At 32.4% G+C, this 14,833-nt stretch overlaps 1 protein-coding gene and 1 long non-coding RNA gene across 16 annotated transcripts in view; both read right to left on the reverse strand.

Moving 5' to 3' along the window:
- The window catches only part of LOC126710519 (disease resistance protein RUN1-like), a 105,753-nt gene that overhangs the window by 82,991 nt on the left and 7,929 nt on the right, over window positions 1-14,833 (reverse strand). The window contains exons 6-8 of one of the 15 annotated variants that reach the window (XM_050411011.1): window positions 14,791-14,821; window positions 13,834-13,932; window positions 13,603-13,677 (exon numbers count right to left, since the gene is read on the reverse strand). The exons of 10 other annotated variants lie outside the window; for them this stretch is intronic. The gene's annotated coding sequence lies outside the window, so the exon portion shown is untranslated. Of the gene's footprint in view, window positions 1-13,602; window positions 13,678-13,833; window positions 14,053-14,203; window positions 14,264-14,790; window positions 14,822-14,833 lie in introns of those variants that run through there. 4 more of the 15 variants (XM_050411020.1, XM_050411010.1, XM_050411021.1 and 1 more) reach the window with 4 other exon arrangements.
- LOC126710530 (uncharacterized) lies at window positions 1,061-2,934 on the reverse strand. Its single transcript, XR_007649680.1, has 3 exons — window positions 2,846-2,934; window positions 2,274-2,363; window positions 1,061-1,736 (listed from the first exon to the last, which is right to left on the reverse strand). It is a non-coding gene; the product is annotated as an uncharacterized LOC126710530 (long non-coding RNA).

The raw sequence follows: 14,833 nt of genomic DNA on the forward strand, positions 1-14,833 counted from the left end.
GAGGTATAGTGTAGATTTTTTTCTCTAAATTTTATTATAGATAACTTGTTCTCCTTAAAAATAAACAATTTATAAAAGTAATTTCTCTCTATTTTTACAAATATATAATTTTATTATTTTTAGTATTTTTTTATTGATATTATTCTTTTTGAAATGGTCCATATTCTTCTAACTATTGTTATTATATATTACATTTTCCTAATTTCTTTTGGAAGAACCACAAATTTTTAAGTTTCAAATTTATTATTCAAGACGAGGTTGAAGGATCCAATTTAAAGCTCAAAGAACCATATGTCATTTTCATTAACTTTAAGGTATAAAGATAATAAAGATAACAACTTTATTTATTTTTAGTTTATAGTTTATACTCACCCAAAATGGATCAAACTGGATCTTTTTTTTTTTTTTTTTTAATAGCTATATCTCTTAAAATTGATGAAAATAGCATATGGTTCTTTAAGTAGGAGTGAAACTAGACATTTCAACCTAATCTTGAATATTGCAATAGCATACAATTATGAATATGGTGGTGGAATAATATTTTTTTTCAGGAGAATATAAACAAAAAATAAATAAATGGTGACTTTGCCCAAGGTATTCTTATTACATGTTTTTATTTATTTATTTATTATAATTGACATTCAGGTTAAAGAATGTATATTTTCTATAATAAAAAAAAGTTCAAAAATATATAAAGTCATCGTAGTATAAAGTGATTATTTTATCATGATTGGTAAGTTACAATTAGTTTTGAGAATGTATAAATTAAGATTAAAGACATAATGCATTATTGCATTATGTAGCTCAACAAAAATATAGCAAAAATAAATGATATTCTCCAACTTTTATATATTATTACTATAAAGATTATATATAGATAGATGAGAGACTTTATTTGATAGATTATATATAGATAGATGAGACTTTATTCGATAGCAATTTGTTAAGATGACTACAAAATTGAAGATTTAATAACAAAGTTAGGAATTCAACCTTGATTCAAAAAAGATAAAAAAAAAAAAAAATACTCAAGGATAAAAATAAAATAAATAAATAAAAGAAAACCATATTTTCTTTTCTTTTTTTTTTCTAATAGAATTTTTAAAAGAAAAAGAAATTACATTCATAAAGTTCCCATCACATTCATTAACAAATCTTACAACAAATTATAGAGCATGTAAAGATTTAAATAATCCACTTGGTTTCTAGCTGTCTTCAATAAATGCTCCATGCATCCACAGTTCCACCCAATGCCTGCCTTGCCAGAGAGCTATAGTAATTCATCGGATTATCAAAGACGTGCTTTTAATGAATAGGCAGTTTTTTTTTTTTTTTAAATTGCAATTTTTTATTCCTGTAGGACCATGATTTCAGGGCAACTCAAGTGAAACGTGACAATGAACTAAATTGTCACATAATATTGCTTCAACAACTATGTTGTGACTTGTGACTTTTCTCTATTTTTTTATAAGTATTAAGTAGAATAGATCTATTAAAAAATGAAAACACTTCATGTTCATTGATGATGAACACAAACAGTTCAAAAATTACAAAGCAAAAGCTAAGGAAATTGTGAAACTCAAAAACAGAGGTACATCTATGTTGTGACTTGTGAGTACAACATTCATTAAACAGTCCTGTTATGTACATGGATAACAAGCAACTTACATCCATTTAGAGACATCTTACTCTGCTGCTTCCAACTTCATCTTCCTGTTAACATAATCCAGGTATCCCTGCCCAAAATGCCAGCATATGAGACAGCTCTGAATTCAGAATAACTGCTCTGAAAATACCTTCAAACTAACTGTTCAAATATTGCATAACTATTCTCAGATTTAGTCTATTTAAGACTTCAAAAGATCTTTAACTTTTCAGAATGTTGAAAGTTCTATAAGCAAGATACCCCCAAATAATAATGTTAATAATTACTATAGCCGGCCTTCTTACTGCCAGCGTTATTCTGTCTTTTTTAGTTTCAGTAATCAAACTTAGTACATTTTAGTCACCTCTTACAATTTATACATTTTTTAATATGTATATCTCTAATCCTACCAGGGTAAATCTTGAATGTATTACATTTTAAATAGACATTAATAACTAGATCTCTAATCATACCTGTTTGTTGTCTGATAGCACATGGATGAGTACATTGTGCTTAATACTACAATTGGAGTCCATTGCATTTTACATTGATGAATTCCGTGTTAAATATGTAAAGCACAGTGAACCATTTGATTTTTTGATGGAATGTATAGAAGAATGAATATTACCTGGAGTATTCCCACAGCAGCAAACTTGTCAATTATCGTCTTTGACTGGACTGGATGTAAATTCAAAGGCTTTAACAGTAATTCCACATTCTGCAAAATAGTGAATGTGGAATTACTGTTAAAGCCTTTGAATTACTGGTTATCTGTAATAAGAACACAGATAACCAGATGTAAATTGAGATTGAGATGCATAAATCATTATAATTTGCCAAATCTAGCTTTGGCAGTTCATCCAACATTTCCCAGGCAAAGGCCAGGTTTCAAGTAGCAAGCTACCCAAACAATGAAATTGATATTTTCAACATTCTGGAAAGGAAAATCACAGAGCTCATATAGTAATCATAATATTAGGTTGACACAGGGTAATCCAAGTACATCTACTGTGACATTTTTTTCACAAACACTTTTGGAGCAAAAAGTTAAACACAGAGAGAGAGAGAGAGAAGTTGAGGATATTATCTTTGACTGGGGTTCTATTGGTGTCGGCGAAGGTGGGCTACGCCTGGAGTCGTCGGAAACCACTCCGAAAATAGGAAGAGAATGGTTTCAATGTTTCAGACAAAGTGAGTTACCGTTCAGAATGGTTTCAATGTTTCGGACGAATCGGTCAAAATGGGTGGAGAGTCTACAGACCCAATTATACTAATTTATGATAAGTAGTAAATGGGTTTCTTTTGATTTTTTTTTTTTTTTTTTTTTGATTTTTTGATTTTAACTAGATAGTCGGGTGAGGGAAGATTTCAATTATGTATATCTTTATTAGAAATACCAATAAATACTAGTTGAATTGCAAAATTATAATAATTTGTTAATATGATTCAACTTGGGACTTTTAGACATAGTTGTCAAAACGTGAATTGTATGGTGAATCGATTTTTAATTTTTCTGTATCGTATATCGTATTGTATTGTATCGTATTGTGTATCTTACGATACACAAACACTTAATAAAATTTATAAAAAATTATAAATATACATATATAAAGGGTATATTCATTATAAATTTTGAATATATTCAACTAATGACTAATTTATTCATCATTTATGTAACAATATTTAACCAGCTAAGTAAATAAATCAAACTAGCATGTTATAACTAGCATGTGTTTATAACATATGCATTCAAATTTCTTAAATTCAAAAGTGATAATATATTACAAATGACCTAAAAATAATAATTTATTTTCATCATATTGCCTAATCAACCCCATCTAAGTCAATGCTATCATCATGTTTATAATTTTGCAAACTTATTTCTTCATTAAAATTTTATTCATCGTTATTTGTCATTAACATTTACAATCTCTTCTTGTTCTTTTTATTTTAATAATATTTTTATAACAAAAAAAAAAAATTGGCATTCTAGTTTCTTGGACTTATAACAATAATAATAAAAATAAAAAATTTATATTGTCAATTAATATTTTATTCATAGTATATAAAATAAATTTGTAAATATTAAAGTGAAGGCTAAGTGTGTACTATGTAGTCTAATTGTAGGAGAGAGAACAAAAAAAAAATTATGAATATGTTATTTTAATAGGATAAACTAAGTAAACTAATAATTTTTTGTTAAAAACAAGTCTAACAACTTGTTAAATTCAAATAAATATACAAAATTTTAATATAAAATCTCATTTTAAAGCATTTGTCCATGTATCGTACGATACGTAAGATTTTACGATACGATACGATTCATACGATATGCACACTGTATCGTACGATTCATGAGCACTTACGATACGCCGATACGATATAGAACGTTTTACACACGATATGATACGTATCGTACGATACTGACAACTATGCTTTTAGACATTTAGTAGATATTTTTTTTAATATATAATAACCTTTTTTCCTCTCATCAAAAAAAAAAAAAAAAAAAAAAAAAAACCTTTTTTCTGAAATTTTTCTTTAGTTATGGTCCGTTTGGATTGAGGAAGAGAGAGAGGGGAGTAGAATAGAGTAGATTTAGCTCAAAATTAGCTTATTATTAGCCAACTCTACTCTACTCACCTCCACTCCCCCTCCTTTCCCCCGCATCCAAAAGTATGTGGCATTTGGATATATTTAAATGCATTTCTTTTCTTTTCATTTTTTAGACTATATGATTTTCCCCCCTCATTTATAAGGTTTAGAGGTATTATGGTAATTTTAAAGCTCTGAAAAGTATTTTTGTCATTTTGAATGTTTTGCGGTATTTTTTCATTTTAAATATTTGAGACATTTTTTTATGTAAATACCTATATATAAATATATATATATAGGGTGTAGCCAAGAAATTTTACTTAAGAGGCCGAATAGAAGTATTGATATATTAACCATAGTTCATATTAAATACAAAATTATTAACTTTGATATATTATCATATTCTTAAATATTAATGAACATGCAAAATTATATAGTTTATTATAGATGTGGGGTCATAGAGCCTAGTGATATACATTCACCTTTTGTATTGGGCCTAAGGCCCATGCCAAGACCCATAATCGCATATGAAGAAGACAGTGGTGATCATGGCAACCCAGGAAACCGTGCCGAGGACAACTCTGTCCTCGGCTAGCCAAAGCCGAGGTAGAAGAAAAGTGATTTACCGACAAAGACAATCTTCCAAAGCACTCCAAGGAAAAAGATAAGTACAACAAGTAAGCACACTGGAGCATGGCGGTAGAGCAATTCCAAGAAAAGTTGTTGCCTCCACATTAAATGCTCCACAACCAACACTCTGGCCGTATTAATGTGGAAATGATACCTGAGCAGTGGCTTTTCAGACTCACAGCTACTACCTAAGAGCTTTGGAGGAGGTTGATGTGACAAAAGCCAACAACAGCAGATCTGACCTGCACGTGTATGGTGGAGATGAAGGAGGAAAGTAGTATATAAGGAAGAAGGAGCTCTGAGAAAAAGGATCGGAGATTTTACCAAAGAAAACACTGTAGCAATCTAAACTAATTTTGTAACCATTGTCACTGTCATTCAAGAGATAATAAGTTGAAGCTCTTCGGACTAGTGCCAAGGATTGAATTGCTTGCTCAAGTCCATATTTGTTTTACTTATTCATTCTTTGAATCATCTTCAACTATTATTACACTCATTAAAGCCCAGTTCTTCTACCTACTCTCTACAAATTTATTGTATTGGGCTTGTTGGGCTTGAATTCACTTATCCCTTAGGAATAGTGCTCAAACCTAGTCCCTATAATAGACAAATACAAATACAAATACAAATACAAAAACAAAAAAAAAAAAAAAAAAAAAAAAAATCCAATCAAAGAACATTTCGCATCAAAATTATGCCCAACGATCTTTCATGGAATAAAGATAGCAGTACAAAAAAGTGAATAACAAAATCTTAAATACCCATATGCATATCAACACACACACACACACACACAGTGGTAAAAGACAGAAACAAAAAAATACTAATGGTAAAAGAATAATGATGAGAGAGAGAGAGAGACAAATGCACTTGCATATTCACTTCTTCAAAGAGTCAAGAAGATAACGTTGTACCTGGACAAAAAATGGATTAATAGTTTTGGTTGAGATAAGAGTTTATGTGTTGAGAAGAAAGAAAACGGGGGCATTGGGTTGGCACTAACAACAGTTGCAACGAACCTCTGTAGGGACCTAAAAATGAATTTTTTTTTTGAAATTATGTTGGGAAATGGGTCGTCAATGAAGCTGGAGCGTGAATTATTATTCATTGGATTAATTATAAATTTTTTGGACAATTGAAAAGATCAACCGTTAGTCATCCTTTGGACTAACCATAAATCTTAGAAACAATTGGGGTGGACCAGTAATAAAGTTTTGGACAATTGAGGAGACCAGCTAGAAATCCATTAGACTAACTAGAAATCTTAGAAATGATTGGGGGGGCCAATTCTAATTTTTTGGGAGGGCTATATCCTATTACTAGTATAGTTGTAGGAGAAAAAAAAATTGGGGGGGCCAATGCAATGTAGCTCCACCCCCTATATATATATACGCACGCACACACACACACACACACATACACATTCATACACAATTAGATAAATAGATTGGATTTTACCTTAAATAATTGGATTGGGGTGAGTTGGGTTTGAACCATACCTATTTTGTTAAATGAATAATAAATAAGTAAAAGATATTTAAGCATCGAACCCATTCATAACCCAAACTTATTGTTAGGGCTTTCACAACATTTTGTATTCATGCCATTTTAATTGTTATTTGCTATATATTGTTGACATTGAGTAAAATGTAAAAATTCATTTAGAAGGGGTTAATGAAATCGTATGTGTTCACAAATATATAAAATTTAATAAAATTATCAAATGCTCGTGATAAGGGGTTTAAACTTTTCACAGTCTTAGTGTAGAGCCTTGTAGCTTAGTGGAGTTGATTGGTTCTCTTTATGATGAGAATCATAGTTCAAATTCTCCTCCCCCACTTGTAACAATTAAATTATTTTTTAAACAAGTAAAATCTTGTGGATGAGACACTTCTAATGTACACTCAATGTTCTACACATTTCTCCCCATAAATATGATTCTCATTTGCGGGATCTACATTTGTGTAAGAGGAAAGTGAATAATTTTGTCTAGCAAAACATCAAAGAAATTATGTTCTTTTAAAAGTTTTCATTACAACACATTCATCTTTTAATTTCAACAAAAGTACAAGGGGAAGTAATAATGAATTCTCCTGAAATCATTAATTACTAGCCTGCTTGGGATTACTTATTTTTATTGGTTTATTTTGTTTTAAAAAAAAAAATTCAATATAAGTACAATTGTACTTAAACAGGTCGAACTTTTAAATGTTATATATATTAGAGCATCCATATCAGTCCATGTATTTTACACATCCATTTTTACACTAAAAACCTACTTTTTCTATTTTACACCTTCACTTTTATAAAATACCCACATCAGTTCTTCTATTATAACACCTCTTTTATTAAAATAATCGATATTCTCAATTTTTTTATTATTTCCTCACCAACCAACGCGCGCGTTCTCTGAACCCATTTTTTTTCTCATTTATCTGATAATTCTTTCTCTGAACCCATTTTCTTTCTTTATCTGGTAAAGCTCTCTCTCTCTCTCTCTTTCTTTCTCTGAACCCATTTTCGTTCTTTATCTGGTAAAGCTCTTTCTCTCTCTCTTTCTTTCTCTTTCTTTATCTGGTAAAGCTCTCTCTCTCTCTCTCTCTGTGAACCCATTTTTCTTTCTCATTTTTTTTGTTAAAGCTCTCTCTCGCTCTCTCTCTGTCTCTGAACCCATTTTCTTTCTCATTTATCTGTTAAAGCTCTCTCTCTCTCTCTCTGAATCAACTCTCCCTCTCGGTCTATACCGATCCACAGCTCCGATCCACAACTCCCTAGCTCCGATCATCTCTATACCGATCTCCCTAGCTCCGATCCACAGCTCCGATCAGGCAAGCACCGATCTCCCTAGCTCCGATCCACAGCTCTGATTAGGCAAGCTCCGATCCATAAGCACTGATCAGATCCGACCAGATCAGATTTGACCGAGATCTCCCTAGCTCCGATCCACAAGCATCGATCAGTTATTGTATCTTCCTAGCTTCGATCAGGCAAGACCCATACCCACGAGCTCCGATCAAGCGAGACCCACGAGCTCCGATCGTTCCAGTCAAGTGTATCTCTGTGTTTTTGTTTTGTTTTTTTGTTTTTTTTTTTTCACTTTTGAGCAAGTGTATCTCTAGGTTGATTTGTCTGTGGATGTGTTTGGGTTAATTTTCAGTTGATTTTGGGTTTTCTGTTGATTTTGGGTTAATTTTCAGTTGAGTTTGGTTAATACTTTGTGCTAGATTGTGGTGTTTGCTGGTGGCTCTGGGTTTGGTGGTTATTCTGGCGCGCTGGGTTGTTGCAATGGTTGGGGAAGGGAAGTGACAGAGGAGAGAAAATAATATTAAAAAATTGTTTACACGGTGAACAGTAACCGTGTATATATGCACGGTTACTGTTCATTTTGCAAGACATCTTGCATATTTAGACATTTTTACATGAACTGATGTGGAAGGATTTTGGGGTAAAATGTGTAAACTGGAGCATTTTTTGTATTTTAGATGAGTTTACATGAGCTGATGGGAATGCTCTAAGCTGACAATAAAAATAAACAAGATTTTAAACTTGTTCAAACTCAAGTTACGAACGACACATTCACACCTCTTAATGTCAAACACAAAGAAGCGTGCATGTGATGTAATAAGCCTTTTCATTTTATGGGACAATTTGATTGTTGGCGATGATAAAGTATAGAAGGTTGTTAGAGTCTTTTTTGGGCCCATACATGTGTCATGTTTTAATGCATCAGTGATTAAGTTTTGAGTTCTTTCAGGGAGTTGAGATCAGAACTCTTGTCAATGGGACATTTGTTGGGCATTACCATTGTATTTCATAATGTAATTAGTAGGTGAAATAGAATAGTAAATGATGTGAAATAGATTTGTTAATGTGTAATAGACTGTAGGCCTTAGGCCCACCTTTTTCATTTGTATAGTATACATATTTGTACTGCACATATACTTATATTACACACTTTACCTCTTATATAAAGATACTCATGTATATTTTATTACTTGTGAAATACAATACTATTCATTTAATATTTTTAATAAGATTTTTTTTTTCTTATAAAAATAAGTGAGCAAGGAATAAATATACGAAAGTAGAGTACTACAAATCTTGTTATAAAAAAAAAAGTAGAATACAAAAAAAATAATATTCATAATAAAAGAGAGTTAAATGATAATTTATAAGACTTGTAGTTTGTTTGAATAACTTTTGCATTTGAGACCATATTAGGCATTGAATAAAGGAATCAATGAGAAGAAAGTTAGCAATGAAGCATTCAACAGCATGACAACAAAGAGATTGCAATCCTGAGATGTTAAAGAGACACGAAAAAGAACATGGGGGTAGCTTTCAGCAAGGCTAGATAAATGTAATCAGCAAGACAAGAATAGTATATTCAGCAAGATCAAAGTATTACATTCGGCAAGGCTGAAATAATGAATTTAGCACAGAAAAAATGTTATTTCCATATTCATTTGGACATGAATTTTGTGTTCAACAACAAAAATTCCATGTTCAGTACGGGGGTGAAATCCTGCAATAAGACAAAGTTACTAGCCTCAAAATTGAAAATCAAAGTAAAAGGGAAGATGGGTTAGTAAGGAAAGAATAGAACTTTAAAACTGTGCATGTCAAGGATCATATGAGATAATGGTTTTTGAAGTTGGTTGGTGGAAGAAGTGATAGGGAAAGATGCATTTGAGGAGACACAAGGGTGAAATATGCCTTCTGATTTTTCTCTCTATTGCTCACTCCTAGAACAGGAAGAGCATAGAACAGGAAGCTCAATTTAATTTCAAATTGTGGGCCTGCTCAAAATTTTCACATGCAGATGAGCACGTGTTTATAAGACTAAGTTCTCTCTTTATTTCTCAAGGAGCTGAAAACAGATAATTGAGCAGAAACCATAAAAATCAATTGAATAAATTAAATGATTGATAACCATCTACTTCCAGTTTTATTGTTGTACATGATAAAAAGGAGAAAGAACATCAAGCTCAGCACGTATTTTTGCTGCTCTTCTGAAGGGCTTCCGATTTTGCCACCATATGCGTTCAATCCCACAGCTAAAACTATTACTATGATCTGTAATTGAAAGCATCTTTTGCCTTGGACTAGGCTCAGCTTCTCTCAGTTTCTTTGTATGTTTAGGGAGAAGGTGTTTTAGGCTCTACAAACTTGACACTAACTGATCTGTCAATGCAATAAGGGGAAAAAGTTACTAAAGATGAAAAGATATATATATGTATATATATTGAAACAGATATTATGGTCCAAACAGATGACAGAGGTAAGAAATATATAATTTCTTCTCACTCTCAAGTTTTATGAAAAACTCTACACATAATTTATCACCAACAGAATAAAAGACAATCTGGCAAGATTTTATCACTCCCAGCACTTTCCTCCCAATAATAATCACTTAGAGATTTTCATTTTATCATATGTTCTTTAAATGCTCGTTTGGAAGAGATTATTCCATAAACCATCATCAAACATGCGTTTTCAGCTCTGTATTTTGTGCATACTGACTAAATTACATTCCCAAACCCAAAATAAGGCCTCAAGCAAACAGCAAAATACAATATATTTGCAATTACAATTTACATGGAAGGAATTTTATCTTAATTTCAAGCTTACCTATCAAGATGGACTGAAGGTGTTGCAGACAAGTCTTGTTGTTGAGGCTTACAAGCAGGACAGATGTAGACCTTTGGTGGGGAAACTAAGTTAATGCAATCAAAATGGTACCACTCATCACATTGATCACAAGCAATCATTTTTCTCTGATCATATGGCTTTCGACAAATACAATAAAGCATACTTCGTTCTCGTAGTAACTGCACCAACCAAACACTAGCTGATCAATGAAATGCTGAGGCAAATATTTTTCTTTTTCCTTTTTCAAGTAACACAAAGATAAATAGATTTTTTTTTTTTTTTTTTTTTGTGTGTGTGTGTGTGTGTGTGTTGGGGGGGGGGGGGGGTTGGTTATCTCTGTACCTTAATTTCCTTCTCCAAGTAAAAAGGCAAATTTTCACCTTTCATGATAAGTTCAAAAACTTTATCTAAACTGAGAGCTCCAGAATCAGTTGCAACCTGTATAATAAAACAAAAGAGCCAATGAGAGAGAGTGAGAGAGCAAGAGAGAGTGAGTATGAGAAATTTATCGACCTTCCTGGCACATTCTGCCCACTGCAAGCCAATACGCTTCAATTCTGTAAGTTTTTGCCTATAGTAATCTTCAGGTGGAATGCTCATAGAAAGACCCTGCCACACATTCTTGATTTAGTTCATCATCTATGTCACAGTATAGCAAAATTGCTTTCGTCAAGAAATAAAATTTTAAATCAAGTTCTGTCAAACAAATACAAATTTCAGAGAGAGATTTTCTAAATCCCAGGAAGTATCTTCTCTTTCCAGCTCATTTTTGAGGAAGGTTAATTAATGCAGTGACACTTCGGTTCATATTTGTTCTTTCAAAGATGTTCAAATCAATTAGTGCTGCGACCTTCTTTACAAGGAGTAATTAATATTGAACTCTTGAATTACGGGAAGGGCCTATGTAGAACAGATGTAATTGGATTAAAAAGCACCCCAAGTGGAAGTAAGCCAATAATAAAAATGCAGCCCTTCAACGAAAAATTATTTGTAACCATATTTCAGTCTTACAGCAACATCGTCTTCAACAAATTCTTCTTAACAAACTGAAAACCCAGATAACCTAAGTAATACCACAGCAACCCAATGATGTCTTATAGCAATACTCGAGCATCGTCTTCCAGGTTTGTCTTAATCAAAAAAATTTTACATCTCAATTCTCAAGCCAAAGACATTGGTTTTTTATATGAATAATGAGAACAAACTAAGATTTTTGAATGGCTAGAAATTTTAAAAAATGTACAAAATTATTTCTTTTACCTACACATTTTCTATTGACTTTGATATGTAGTCTTCAGGGAATGCATACAAACTACAAAAGTTGGAGCCGAATCTTAACAAGTTTTCTTGGGTCAACATCAAGATTAGGAACTTTCTCACATTTTCCTTGTTCATTGTTCTCACTTTTCAAAAGGAAGCTTCAGCAGCACTTGAGCTTTGTTGATAAGCAATCATTGTTCTCTGATCATATGGCTTTCGACAAATACGATAAAGCATACTTCGTTCTTGTAGTTACTGCACCAACCAAACACTAGCTGATCAATGAAATGCCGAGGAAAATATTTTTCTTTTTCCTTTTTCAAGTTACGCAAAGATAAGTAGTTTTATGGGGGTGGGGTGGGGGATCTCTGTACCTTAAGAAGGCAAATTTTCACCTTCCATGATAAGTTCAAAAACTTTATCTAAGCTGAGATCTCCAAAATCAGTTGCAACCTGTACATAAAACAAAAGAGCTAATGAGAGAGAGTGAGAGAGGGAGAAAGCAAGAGAGAGTGAGTATGAGAAATTTATAGACCTTCCTGGCACGTTCTGCCCACTGCAAGCCAATACACTTCACTTCTATAGTGATCTTCAGGTGGAATGCTCATAGATGATGATTTTCTTCATCATCCATGTCTCAGTACTGCAAAATTGCTTTTGTCAAGAAATCAAGTTTTAAATCAAGTTCTGTCAAACAAATACAAATTTTAAAGAGAGATTTTCAACATCCCAGAAAGTGTCTTCTTTTGTCCAGCTCACTTTTGAGGAAGGTTAATTAATGCACTGACACTTCAGGTCATTTTTGTTCTTTCAAAGACATTCACATCAATTAGTGTTGTGACCTTCTTTACAAGGAGTAATTAATATTGAACTCTCAAATTATGAAAAGGGCCTATGTAGAACAGATGAGATTGTATAGTAAAGCACACCATGTTGAAGTGTGCCAATAATAAAAATGTAGTCCTTCGACGAAAAAGTATTTGTAACCATATTTCAGTCTTACAGGAACATTGTCTTCAACAAATTCTTCTTAACAAAATGAAAACCCAGATATCCTAAGTAATACCACAGCAACCCAATGATATCTTATAGTAATACTTGAGCATCTATAATAGATGGATTGCTAAACAATTTCTTAGAGATATATAAGAACTAAGAGTGAAAGAAAGATTTGCCTGGATTGACTGCCCCTACCAACCACCTCTAGTTTCTTACTATATCTCCATCACCTTATAAGGAGTTGTAACTAGTCATCACGACTTACCCAAAAAGAGGGAAGATAGCCTCACAAACCCAAATCAATCATTATTCTCCAGCCCTAGCTAAGCCTCCTACTCAACTTTCAATATGTTTTTGTTTGTGTTTCCTTCCCTAAAACAAGAATTTTTAGTCTCCTTATAGAATTAGACACACGAGGCAGAAGCCAGTTGACATGTAACACATCATGAATTTTGTAGGGGCAACATTGGCATTAAGCCATATTAGGTTCTTGTGGAAATGGTTTTCTGTTTCTTTTTTTATTCCCTCTTTATTTGGTAATTCTAAAGAACTGACAAATATCAATTTTAATAATAAATGGACACTCTTGGAAGATGCTATCCCCATGTGAACTATCCCACTTTTATAACTAATAAAAGTGAAAAAGTGCTAGAGAATTCAAAAGCAAATAATCCATATTAAGAATGTAGAATAGTCCCAAAAGACTAGCAAACAAGTACTAATGGTCAATAAAACACACCTCTTTCAAATGCTGCTGAATCTGTTGGATCTTGGGCTTTTGTAAACCCCCTAATAATCTATTGACTTTGAATCTCCATGAGTATCTTGCTAATGCCAGCTCAAGGTTGTGATTAGCTTGATCCACAAGTTGTTCCAATATACCTCTTTCCTCAATCCTGTAGAGCAGTTATCAATAAAACAAAACATTCACATGCAGGAATTTGATAACCCATCAAATAATCTTCAATAAAAACCCAATCAAAAGCATGTGCCACATTGGAGAACCATTCTTTTTTACAACTGTCAAATATCGATGGTAGTTACAAGTTTACCTTAGTGTAGAGGGCCGATCAAAGGAATTTTTTTTAAGGTTCCACAAAAAATTTGCTAGACTGCCCATGAAGCTTGAGATGCTTACAGCTCATAACCTTCTGCAGAATTCAGAAGTGGGTTAACCTATTAAATGCTTATTTTCATTTTCTGACTATCCTTTCTGCCTGCAGAAGACTGACTTGAAATTGGAGCTTTCCTGTTAATGCTTGTCTTGTAATCTAATGGCAAAAGTGTGACTCATAACTAATTTGAAGATTTAGTTTAAGCTTTAGAGAATTGGCTATAAAATGCAGACAGAGGAGCCTAAAGGATAGAGAGAAATTTTAAAATCGAAAACTTAAGGAATAAAAGAATTATAACAGCCGCTACCATTGCTATCCCAACAATAATGAAGTCATGGCCCTGCCATCCTCACTATATCAAATGTTCCTAATTAATAGAGAAAGAACAAAAATATTAAAGACCTGTGCTTTTAGATTATATTTTTGCAAATTAGCTTTTCAACCAATTAAATAAGAACTATATTCTTCCAGAGATACAACCAAAGGCATTAAAATGCACAGCCATTTTAATTTTTGGTTAGCATCTTAAATGACTAGCTAACCTAGAAAACTATTATATAGACCATTTAGGTGTGATGCTGTAATGCAAATCATTTACAATTTATCTCAAACAATCTTGCACACAGCCAAACAAATTCAAAGTACCTTCTAAAATTCAAAATGATACACATTTTCTACAAAAGTCAGGATTCTATGCAATTGATGTACATAATTTTTTTAATTAAGAAACCAATCAAGTCCAAACGAAAAAACAAAACTAGGAAACAACTGCAAGATTTTTCCTCACCACGGTAAGGTCACATGCTAAACTGAGCAGAAATTATGCATCTCAATTTGACAAATCAGATCAAAAAACACAAAATCATACAAATGAAAACAAGACTAAACTCATACCAGTGACTTTAACTGCAACCATCCCAGTCAACTGCATTAACCG

The sequence above is a fragment of the Quercus robur genome, chromosome 12, assembly GCF_932294415.1.
Source record: "Quercus robur chromosome 12, dhQueRobu3.1, whole genome shotgun sequence".
Lineage (NCBI taxonomy): Eukaryota > Viridiplantae > Streptophyta > Magnoliopsida > Fagales > Fagaceae > Quercus > Quercus robur.